At 37.3% G+C, this 8,863-nt stretch overlaps 1 protein-coding gene and 1 pseudogene across 3 annotated transcripts in view; one reads left to right on the top strand and one right to left on the bottom strand.

The window, feature by feature from the left end:
• LOC112065500 (liprin-alpha-1-like) overlaps positions 1-5,142 on the bottom strand; it is a 7,193-nt pseudogene extending 2,051 nt beyond the window's left edge.
• RC3H2 (ring finger and CCCH-type domains 2) overlaps positions 3,593-8,863 on the top strand; it is a 47,776-nt gene continuing 42,505 nt past the window's right edge. For all 3 annotated transcript variants that reach the window (XM_007128908.4, XM_028493551.2, XM_007128910.4), the window contains exon 1: positions 3,593-3,810. The gene's annotated coding sequence lies outside the window, so the exon portion shown is untranslated. The remainder of the gene's footprint in view (positions 3,811-8,863) is intronic.

Below are 8,863 nucleotides of genomic sequence, written 5' to 3' on the forward strand. Positions count from 1 at the left end.
CATGGCCGCTGAGCCTGCGCGTCCGGAGCCTGTGCTCCGCAACGGGAGAGGCCACAACAGTGAGAGGCCCGCGTACCGCAAAAAAAAAAAAAAAAAAAGATACTGTTTAATGCTTGGAATCAGCATACCCTCTTCCTGTGCCACAACCATGCACACACGGGCGACCTCACTATGTGGAATAGACTGCGGCCCACAGTCACAGGAGGGATTCCGCACAGTCATCTCCCACACAGAGACCGACAGGTGAGGTTTCCCACACTTTCCTTCAGATCACGCTTGCCCAGGAGTTCCCTGGTGGCCTAGTGGTTAGGATTCTGGGCTCTCGCTGCTGTGGCCTAGGTTCAGTCCCTGGTCAGGGAACTGAGATCCTGCAGGCAAAGAAACTTTCCAATATATGAGAAGAGAAGAAGAATGCACTCAGGCCTGGAATAAATCTGACCAGTAATGGCCGCATCCGGATTTACTTGGGGCAGAGGGCCGGGTGCTGGGATTTTAGGTCCCTAGAGAGTACCACACCAACAGGAAGGGTAGCAGGGTACGGCACAGCACAAATTTACACTAGAAAGAAGCCCTCCCTAGAGTTGTATTCTGTATTTCCAGAAATGTACCAGAAGCAAAACCATGACTGTGTGGTTATTTAACTGAGAGCAATATTTCAAATTGTGTTATGAGCCATTGCTCTCCAATATCCCTGTCCACATATAACACAAAACTTTTTGTTGTTGTAACAAGATTAAAATATAGTGCAGGGCAAATCATATTTTCTAAAACACAGGAACTATTTGTAAAGAAGCCTGACTGGATACATCTTATCTCAAGATGTTCTGTTCCTCCTCTACTCACCTCAGCTTTATTTAGAATTTCTGCTACGTTTAGTGTCTGTGGAAGCCCTTCCACATTTTAAAATGTAATATACTTTGTACCATTTAATGAATTTTGTGATGAATCACATGTTGATTGTTATAAATGTTAAATATCTTTTTTGTGATACTTCTGTGAATAATATGTTCTTTATAGATTTTTAACTCTGGGAGAGATTTTAAGTAATCCAGCTCTCGTATTAGATAAGAAAAACAACTTCATAATTCCCAGGTCACTAGTTAGTGACATTGGGTAGGTCACCTCTCCTTGAGCTTTTCTTAAATTTATATGTAAAATAACAACTTTGATCTTGATAATTTGTAAGATCATTTCCAGGTCTAAAATTCTATGATTTTGTATTTAAATCTTCCTGAGTTTCTGAGAACAGAGGGAAAAGCAAGTGAGGAGAGTTTTGCATCTTTATGAATGTTGCTATTTAGTACTCCATTGGAGACAGAACTTTTCCAAATTAAAGAGTGTTTTTCTTCCACTGGAGAATTTGATAGCACAGCGCTCAATTTTCTTTCCCATTTGACCTATGATTGGCCATTTGTAGGCATGAGAACATTTCCCTTTCAGAAATAGTTTGTGATTGAAGTACTTTTCTTATTTTTTCTTCCTAGGATGAAATTTTGTGGGGGAGGGATGGAGATGGGAGGGGAGAGTAAAAGAATAGTAATAAACTGTTTTTTTTAGAAATTGGTATCTATCTTTGATGTTTGAAAAAATTATGGTTGTACTATGTTTATGTTTTATGTGTGCCTTGTAAGATTCTCGTGAAATTTTTTGTAAGCACTTTGAGATTTTTGCTTAGGGGGAAGGGGTGTTTTGTGAAAGTGATGGTTGTTATTTATTATTATTTATTCCTGTTCGGTAGCACAGAGGGATCTCAAATCATTCCTAGGAGAGTGTCTGTTTGCATGATGTGTCTAAACAATTTCAGGAAAATGAAATTTTTTTAAAATGCAGGTATGGCAAAGTAAAGTGTTGAATTTATTCACTGAAAACATTCACTTTTAGTTCTTTGTGTTTCTGATATGATGGGAAAAATATGCAGCATGTTTTGGTTCAGCCTCTTCATTTACTGGATTTATGTATAAAGGATCTTGGAAAGACAGTTGTTACTTTGGTGTAAGAGAAAATCCTTGCCATTTTTCTCTGGATGTAACTATCCTATATGTTTACATAAGAAATAATAAAGTGGAGATGGGAATGGAGAGCTTTGTCTTTTGTCTAATCTGTGAATTTTAAAGGAAACTATTTTTCCTGGCTATTGATTTAATCATTCATTAAACAAATATTTACAGAGTCCTTACAATATATACCTGTATTAGAAGTTAGGTAGACAGACAAAAATCCCTACTCTCAAGAAACTTGTGTTGTACTGGAGCGAGACAGACAGTAAGCAGGTAAAACCAATGTACTGTCAGATCTTGAAAACGGAGTTGGAGAAAGTAAAGCAGGGAGGGAAGGAGAATTGGAATTGAAATTTTAAATGTGATCAGGTCACCTTTGAAAAATCTTATCACCTTATCACATACCACTGTCCAGTGGAATGGAAAAAAGATATGTGTATATTCATCACTAGTTGAATGGAAAACAGTGAACCAAATGAATCATTGTTGGGAACCTTTCTATTGGGTTGGCATATATTTCATAAAGAGAAGTGACTGAAAGGGATAAAAATGCATGTAAGAAAATCTTTGATGTGGCCAATGAATATATTTTTTAAAAACACCGATGTTTTCCTGCCATCTGGGTAGTAATAACCATATGTATATATATATTTAAACTCATTATAGTTTATAAACTACTTTTCCATATGTCTTCTAATTTGCTTTTGTTGGACATCCGGTTTCACATTGGAAAGTGACTTGAGTTTAATTAAAATTCATGGCCATTTTCTTAACCTGTGTTTTTCAGTATCTCATCAGTAACAGAGTACATAGTATCTGCCTTTTAGGATTATTTTGATGAGCATGTGAAACAAAATAGTAAAATTAAAAATTTTATTACGTAACTCAGGACCTGGCACGTAATATAGTCCACTAATGTATTTCCCTGATCCCTATTCCCAGCCTGCTTCTTCATCTATAAAAACAATAAATTCTACCTTGCAGTTTACTATGAAAAGAAATCCTTCAACAAATATTTATTGAGATATTGACGCCAGAATTTGTGATTGACTTTTTATCCCTGCCAGCTTCTGAAGAGCCCAGAATTCTCTCTTTAACAAAGAGATAAGGCGTTAGTGCCAGGCAAACGAATTTTTTTTTTAATAAAATAGGGAGATTGCTTGGCCCCTATGTGGAGAGACTAAGGGATCCTGTCAGCATTTAATTATGGGAGAGTGAGTACAGTATAATACAGATGCCTCAGATTATGCTCAATCCATACCACGCCTTCCACAGTGGGAGTCAGACACTGGCTCAAACCGGTGTCTAGGAGACTGGCTCGAGGCGCATATGAATGTACAGGGAGTTTCCCATCAAGCCCTTCGGCTTGCCCAAGCCTCTTAACAGCACCTCCCACAGTGCTCCAGAGCTCCCTAGTCACGTGAAGCGGTGGTTCTGTAGACCCGAGGAAAACTGATGCGCAGTCCAGGGGGCGGGGGCTACTACCCTTCCACCTCCCCAACTCCCGGTCAGGCGTGATCTCGCGTGAGGTGGGGAGTATCTTCTCGCGAGAAGTAGGTCGGGATCCCTCCAGGTCCGCCTCCTTGGTGAGGAGGAGGAGAAGGAGAAGGAGGCGGAGGCGGAGGGAGGAGGAAGCCCCGTCGCGGCCTCCGCCGCCGCTAACGGGGCTGTCCCTGTACCTCCCGATGGAGTTTGAGGCCGTGAAGCCGCCGCCGAGCTCTGCCCCGGCGAGACGAGGCGCCTCCGTCGCCGAGCCGCGCGGTCGCGGGGCTCCCGGGAGCGGCCCTTAGCGACCCCGCCCGGTCCCCCTCAGGTAGGGCGGGGGCGGGCACGATGCGGCTCGGGGCCAGCCTGGGTCCCAGGTCCCCGGCGGTCGGGCGGGTGACCGGTCTCAGCCCGGGGTCTGTGTGTTGTCGTCGCCGGTGCCGCGAGGGTAGGGAACCGAGGGCCGCACCTGACACCCGGACCGGGCCCAGAGTCTCGGGCCGGTGGAGGCCCCTCGCCCCGGTAGGGCTTTTTCAGTACCAAGCGCCCGGCGCTAATGGCCACCTCCGCTCGACACCGGCCGAGGGGACGCTTCTGCCCCTAAGGAACCCGTGCAAGCAAAGACCAGGCTTTCCTCTCCGTTTTCTACACCATTTAGTAAGAATGGGGTTGGAGGAGGTCCTCGAAACCAAGTCCTCTCCTGGCTTTTCGGCTTTCTGCCCTGGGGCTCCCCGAGATCCTAAAGCAGGAATGGTGGAGGCGATCTGAGTGGTAAATAGGGACCCCGGCTAAACAATGCCCTGGGAGGGCTTAACCTCCTGGGAGGGAGAGGGCCGGACCAGAGTGGTTGCACAGTGGTTGTGACGGAGCAATGGCGTTGAAACAGCCAGGGAATTGTGCTATGGTTTTCTTTTCCTCCTTCATTTTTCCTTCTTGGGGAAGCCTCTTAAGGAGACTCTTCCACCATCTTAGAAGAATGGTAGAAAGCATCTTTGTTTCTCAGAAGCAGCTCTACTTTTCTCTGTTCTTAGCTTTCAGGAAGGAAGAAGATGGGGGTAGCTGTCATTTCCATCCTTGGAATCACAGAATAGTTTAAGATACCGGCAGATAGAACCTTGACATCAAAATAGCCTCAAGTAATCACTGACATAAAGTAGATCTAATTTCATGCTTCCCACCCTCTTTTTTTTTTTTTTTTTTAAATAACTACCTAGTTCCCTTTTAATTCCTACTCTCCCCTTAGCTAGGCCACTTCTTTTTAATTCCTACCCTAACCATAACCCTAACCTGTGTTAGAATGACTTTGTATCCCAAATAAAGTGCTTAAGTGATCTTTTTTCTATTTTTGTATTAGTCAGACTTTTAAGTTCCAATAGGAACTTTTGATTAACTTGAGAAAGTTAATGTTGCTACACTCAATTGATATAATTATACCCAAAAGCAAAGAAAGAAGTATTTTAGTTAGCTTTGTGCAGCCTGTTTATAGTTAAACATACAAATTTAGTTGTGGCTTCTCGAAACATTAAGAAGCTTTCATGGATTCTTTTATCTGTCTAAAAAGCTACACCACTGTTCTAACATAACATCCCTTTCTTATGTTTTTTACTTCCACATTCAGTTCTTGAAGAAATCGAGGCCATTACATCCTGTCAAAGACCATCTTTCAATATTGCAATTTTGTTGATTTGGAGATTGATGTTTTCCAAATTTTTAGAGTTTGGAAAATAGCTAGAAGGACAAAATGTTAAACGTACATTCCAGACGTGTTTAGAAAAAGTAGATGTTATAATTGAAATTGGCGCCTATTTGAGGATTTAATTGCAGTCGTGTTCATTAGTGGATTCTTTGAGTTACTCCTGATCTGTTATTACTGTTAACCTGACATGTAAGAAGACTTGTTCTTTGTTCATATGTTTTCATTAATTCATTTTCTGCTTTTGTAGTTTGCTGTGTCTTCCAGTTTGAAAAAAGTCAAAAAAGTTCTCTTGGGAGGGAAAGCATTTTTCTTTACACAGAATTTTATATTCAGAAATAGAATTTCCACATTGTATGCAATATCAAATAATGATAAATAAACTTACAATAAGATCTTATTATAATAAGTAATTGTTTATTGTTTTGGTTGGACTGTGTTGAAGTTTCATTTTCTATTGATGGAAAAAGGAAGCATGTAGTAAAATAAAGCCAGCTGAAAATTTAAAATAATGTTTTGCACCTAGTCTCATAAATGTTAAGTTACATCTTTATGATCATCAGGCTTTTTAGTTTTATGAAAACCTTCCTAAGTGTAGATGTAACTTTGACCTCAAATTCTTAATAAAAATTAGTTTTGAGTATTACTTTATAATTTTAAGTACTCTAGAGTTGCACAGTCCAACACTAGCCAGTAGCCACATGTGGCAGTTGAGCACTTGAAATGCGGCTGGTGTGAATTGAGATGTGCTATAAGTGTGAAGTACACACCAGATTTCAAGACTTAGTCCCAAAAAAAAGAATTTAAAATATAATTTTTATATTGATTACATGTTGAAATGATATTTTGGATAAATTGGGTTAAATAAATTATTATTAAAATCAATTTCACCTGTTTTTCTTTTTTTAATGTGACTACTAGATATTTTACTTTTTCTTTTTTTTTAATAGATCTTTATTGGAGTGTAATTACTTCACAATACTGTGTTAGTTTCTGTTGTACACCAAAGTGAATCAGCCATATGCATGCATATGTCCCCATATCCCCTCCCTCTTGAGCCTCCCTCCCAACTACTAGATATTTTAAATTACTTGTGGCTCACATTATATTTCTACTGGACAATGCAGTTCTAGAGTACTGCTCTTCCAAGAAATAAATTATCTGAATAGAAGTAGATGCATGAAAACCAAAAATTTCCTGACAGAATGTCTTCTTATAATCAGAATAACCAAAAGGCTAAAGACTTTGATAATATGAAGGGTAAATTTATCCAGTGGCCATTATTTGATAGGGAGAAGTGAGTAATTAAGTTCTATCTCAAAAAAAGTATTTTTCAGGTAGTCATCACTAAAGTAGCAAAACTTTATTGGTTATATTAGTTAAAATAGAAAATTATCTAATAGAAGACATTGAAAGTTAAATCTCATACTTATTAAAAAACTGAGTTCAACCCCATAGTGGATTTTAGAAGTAAAACTTGGGTCATATATCTTTCATAACATATACTGAAGCACGTATAATAGTCTTTAACATTGTAATTTAGTTCCTTTTTTCCAGTCCTTTTCATATGTTTGAATGCTGAGTTTTAGAACTTACAGATTATTTTCATTGGTTTTGTTTGTTAGTTTTATAGGTTAAGGTCTAAATTGTACCTATGATGCTTTAAATATAATTTTTTAAGTCCAAAACTAATTATTTTTAAGGTTTCTGAATTGAGAAGTACTGTTACAGTCCATTTCAGTAGCTTAAGTTTCTCACATGGGTGAACTAAAATGAAAACAATGTTTTAATTAACAAACCTGAGCCCTAATGTTTACATCTTTATAAAGAGAATTGTGAAATACTGTATTTTTTTATTATACAGTAGTGAACGGGGCATAAACCTTACTCTGACATTTTAAAATCAAGTTTCATAGTCCTGAACCGAGTGCATAATATCATGGTGGACTAAGAAAATGAAAGTACTTAGGTGATAAGCAGTTTGCCTTTAATAAAGCAATTTCTAATTTGCATCATATAAGAGGTGTCTATTACTCTTCCTGTTTTATGAGTTAGTATGCATTACAAGGAACTTATAGCCTGAAAAATTACTTGAGTAAAAATCTGTTTAAGGTCTCCTCTCTAATATAGCATTTCTCACTCCTATGCTTTATCTTGTTATTCTTCAATTAGTAAATGAAATGACTTAATACAAATAATTTAATTTGAATGTGTTTCTTAAGTAGTCCTTTATATATCTAGAGGTATGGGCTTTTTAAGCCATTTTATCTCAATTTGAGATGTTTTGGGAGTATCTTTAGGATGGATACTTACTTTACTGTTAAATATAAATGTTATTAGCAATTTAAAACTTCCATAGTTTCAAGTAAGTTACTATGGCATGTATTAGTATAAACCTGCAAGTTTTACACATCAATATATATTATTAGCTTGCTATGGGTCATTTAGATGCTTTTTAAAAAATAAATTATAGAGATAGTAGACTATCATTTTTGATAATTATAAAAATATTTTCTAGGTAAACATTTACAAAGTGCCTTTGAAAGGAATGAAAGGTCAGTTTTGTCATCACTAATTAAACATTTCAGTGTTTCAGACAAAATTTTATTTTGTCTTTATCATAATTGAGGAATCTAGAATTTATCAACAGTGGTATTGAGGAAAAACATTTTAAAAAGTCAAACCATTTCTTATATCTTACCAGGAAAGTTCAGTTTGTAATTTTCCTGTTAGAAAGTTAGAATCTGACACATAGCAGAAGGAGAATTTGGCAAATTTTTTTTTTCTTTCAAAGGTATTTATTTGATTTCTACTAGAAATTAAATTTCTCAGCATTAATTATATTAAAACATCTGGTGTTCTTAGACCTAGAAACACATATGAGATATTAAAACTATCAAGTATATTCCTGAATAATTTGAAACACTTCAAAACTAGTAGGCGAAAATATGAAAGACAGCATTTTTTTTGTTTAGTTCAAACTGAAATGGCTTTTCTCCCCCCACTGATTAGTTTTAACGTAAAGCATTTCAGGATGATCTTGGAAAACTAAATAAGGAAAGAGTATTTGCTACTAGTTTCCTATTACCCAGTGGCCCATGGTATCCTAACCCACAGAATTAGCATTTCCAAACAGGTGGCCATTAAGAAAAAAATAGATGCAGTGTCTTGTTTTGATAAATATTTTATCAGTTCAAGTTATTAACTAAATTAGGGCTCTCAGCACTAGATTTAACATGAAATTCATCCTTCCTTAAAGGTCTTTTCCTTGTATAATTTGGCAGCCTAGAAGACTAAACATTAAAAATGTTGAATAGTTTCAAGGAGTGATGTGTTCACCTGCTCAGTGCTCATCTCTGAAGTCGGAAGCAAACTGTTTTTAAGATAGATGGCATTGACAGATGTGGAAATGTGAAAGTGAAATGTGTAAAATAAAGTAAACATAATTTGCAAGATTTGGGTAGTTTATAAATAAAGATATTAGATACTTTGCATCAGAGCTGTTTGAGAAAATGTTTGTGTAGGTACTTTTTACACAGCAAGTTCTGTAATTCATTTTTACGAAGGTATTTTTTTTTTAACATCTTTATTGGAGTATAACTGTTTTACAATAGTGTGTTAGTTTCTCCTTTACAACAAAGTGAATCAGTTATACATATACATATGTTCCCATATCTCTTCCCTCTTG

This window comes from Physeter macrocephalus, chromosome 9 (genome assembly GCF_002837175.3).
Source record: "Physeter macrocephalus isolate SW-GA chromosome 9, ASM283717v5, whole genome shotgun sequence".
NCBI lineage: Eukaryota > Metazoa > Chordata > Mammalia > Artiodactyla > Physeteridae > Physeter > Physeter macrocephalus.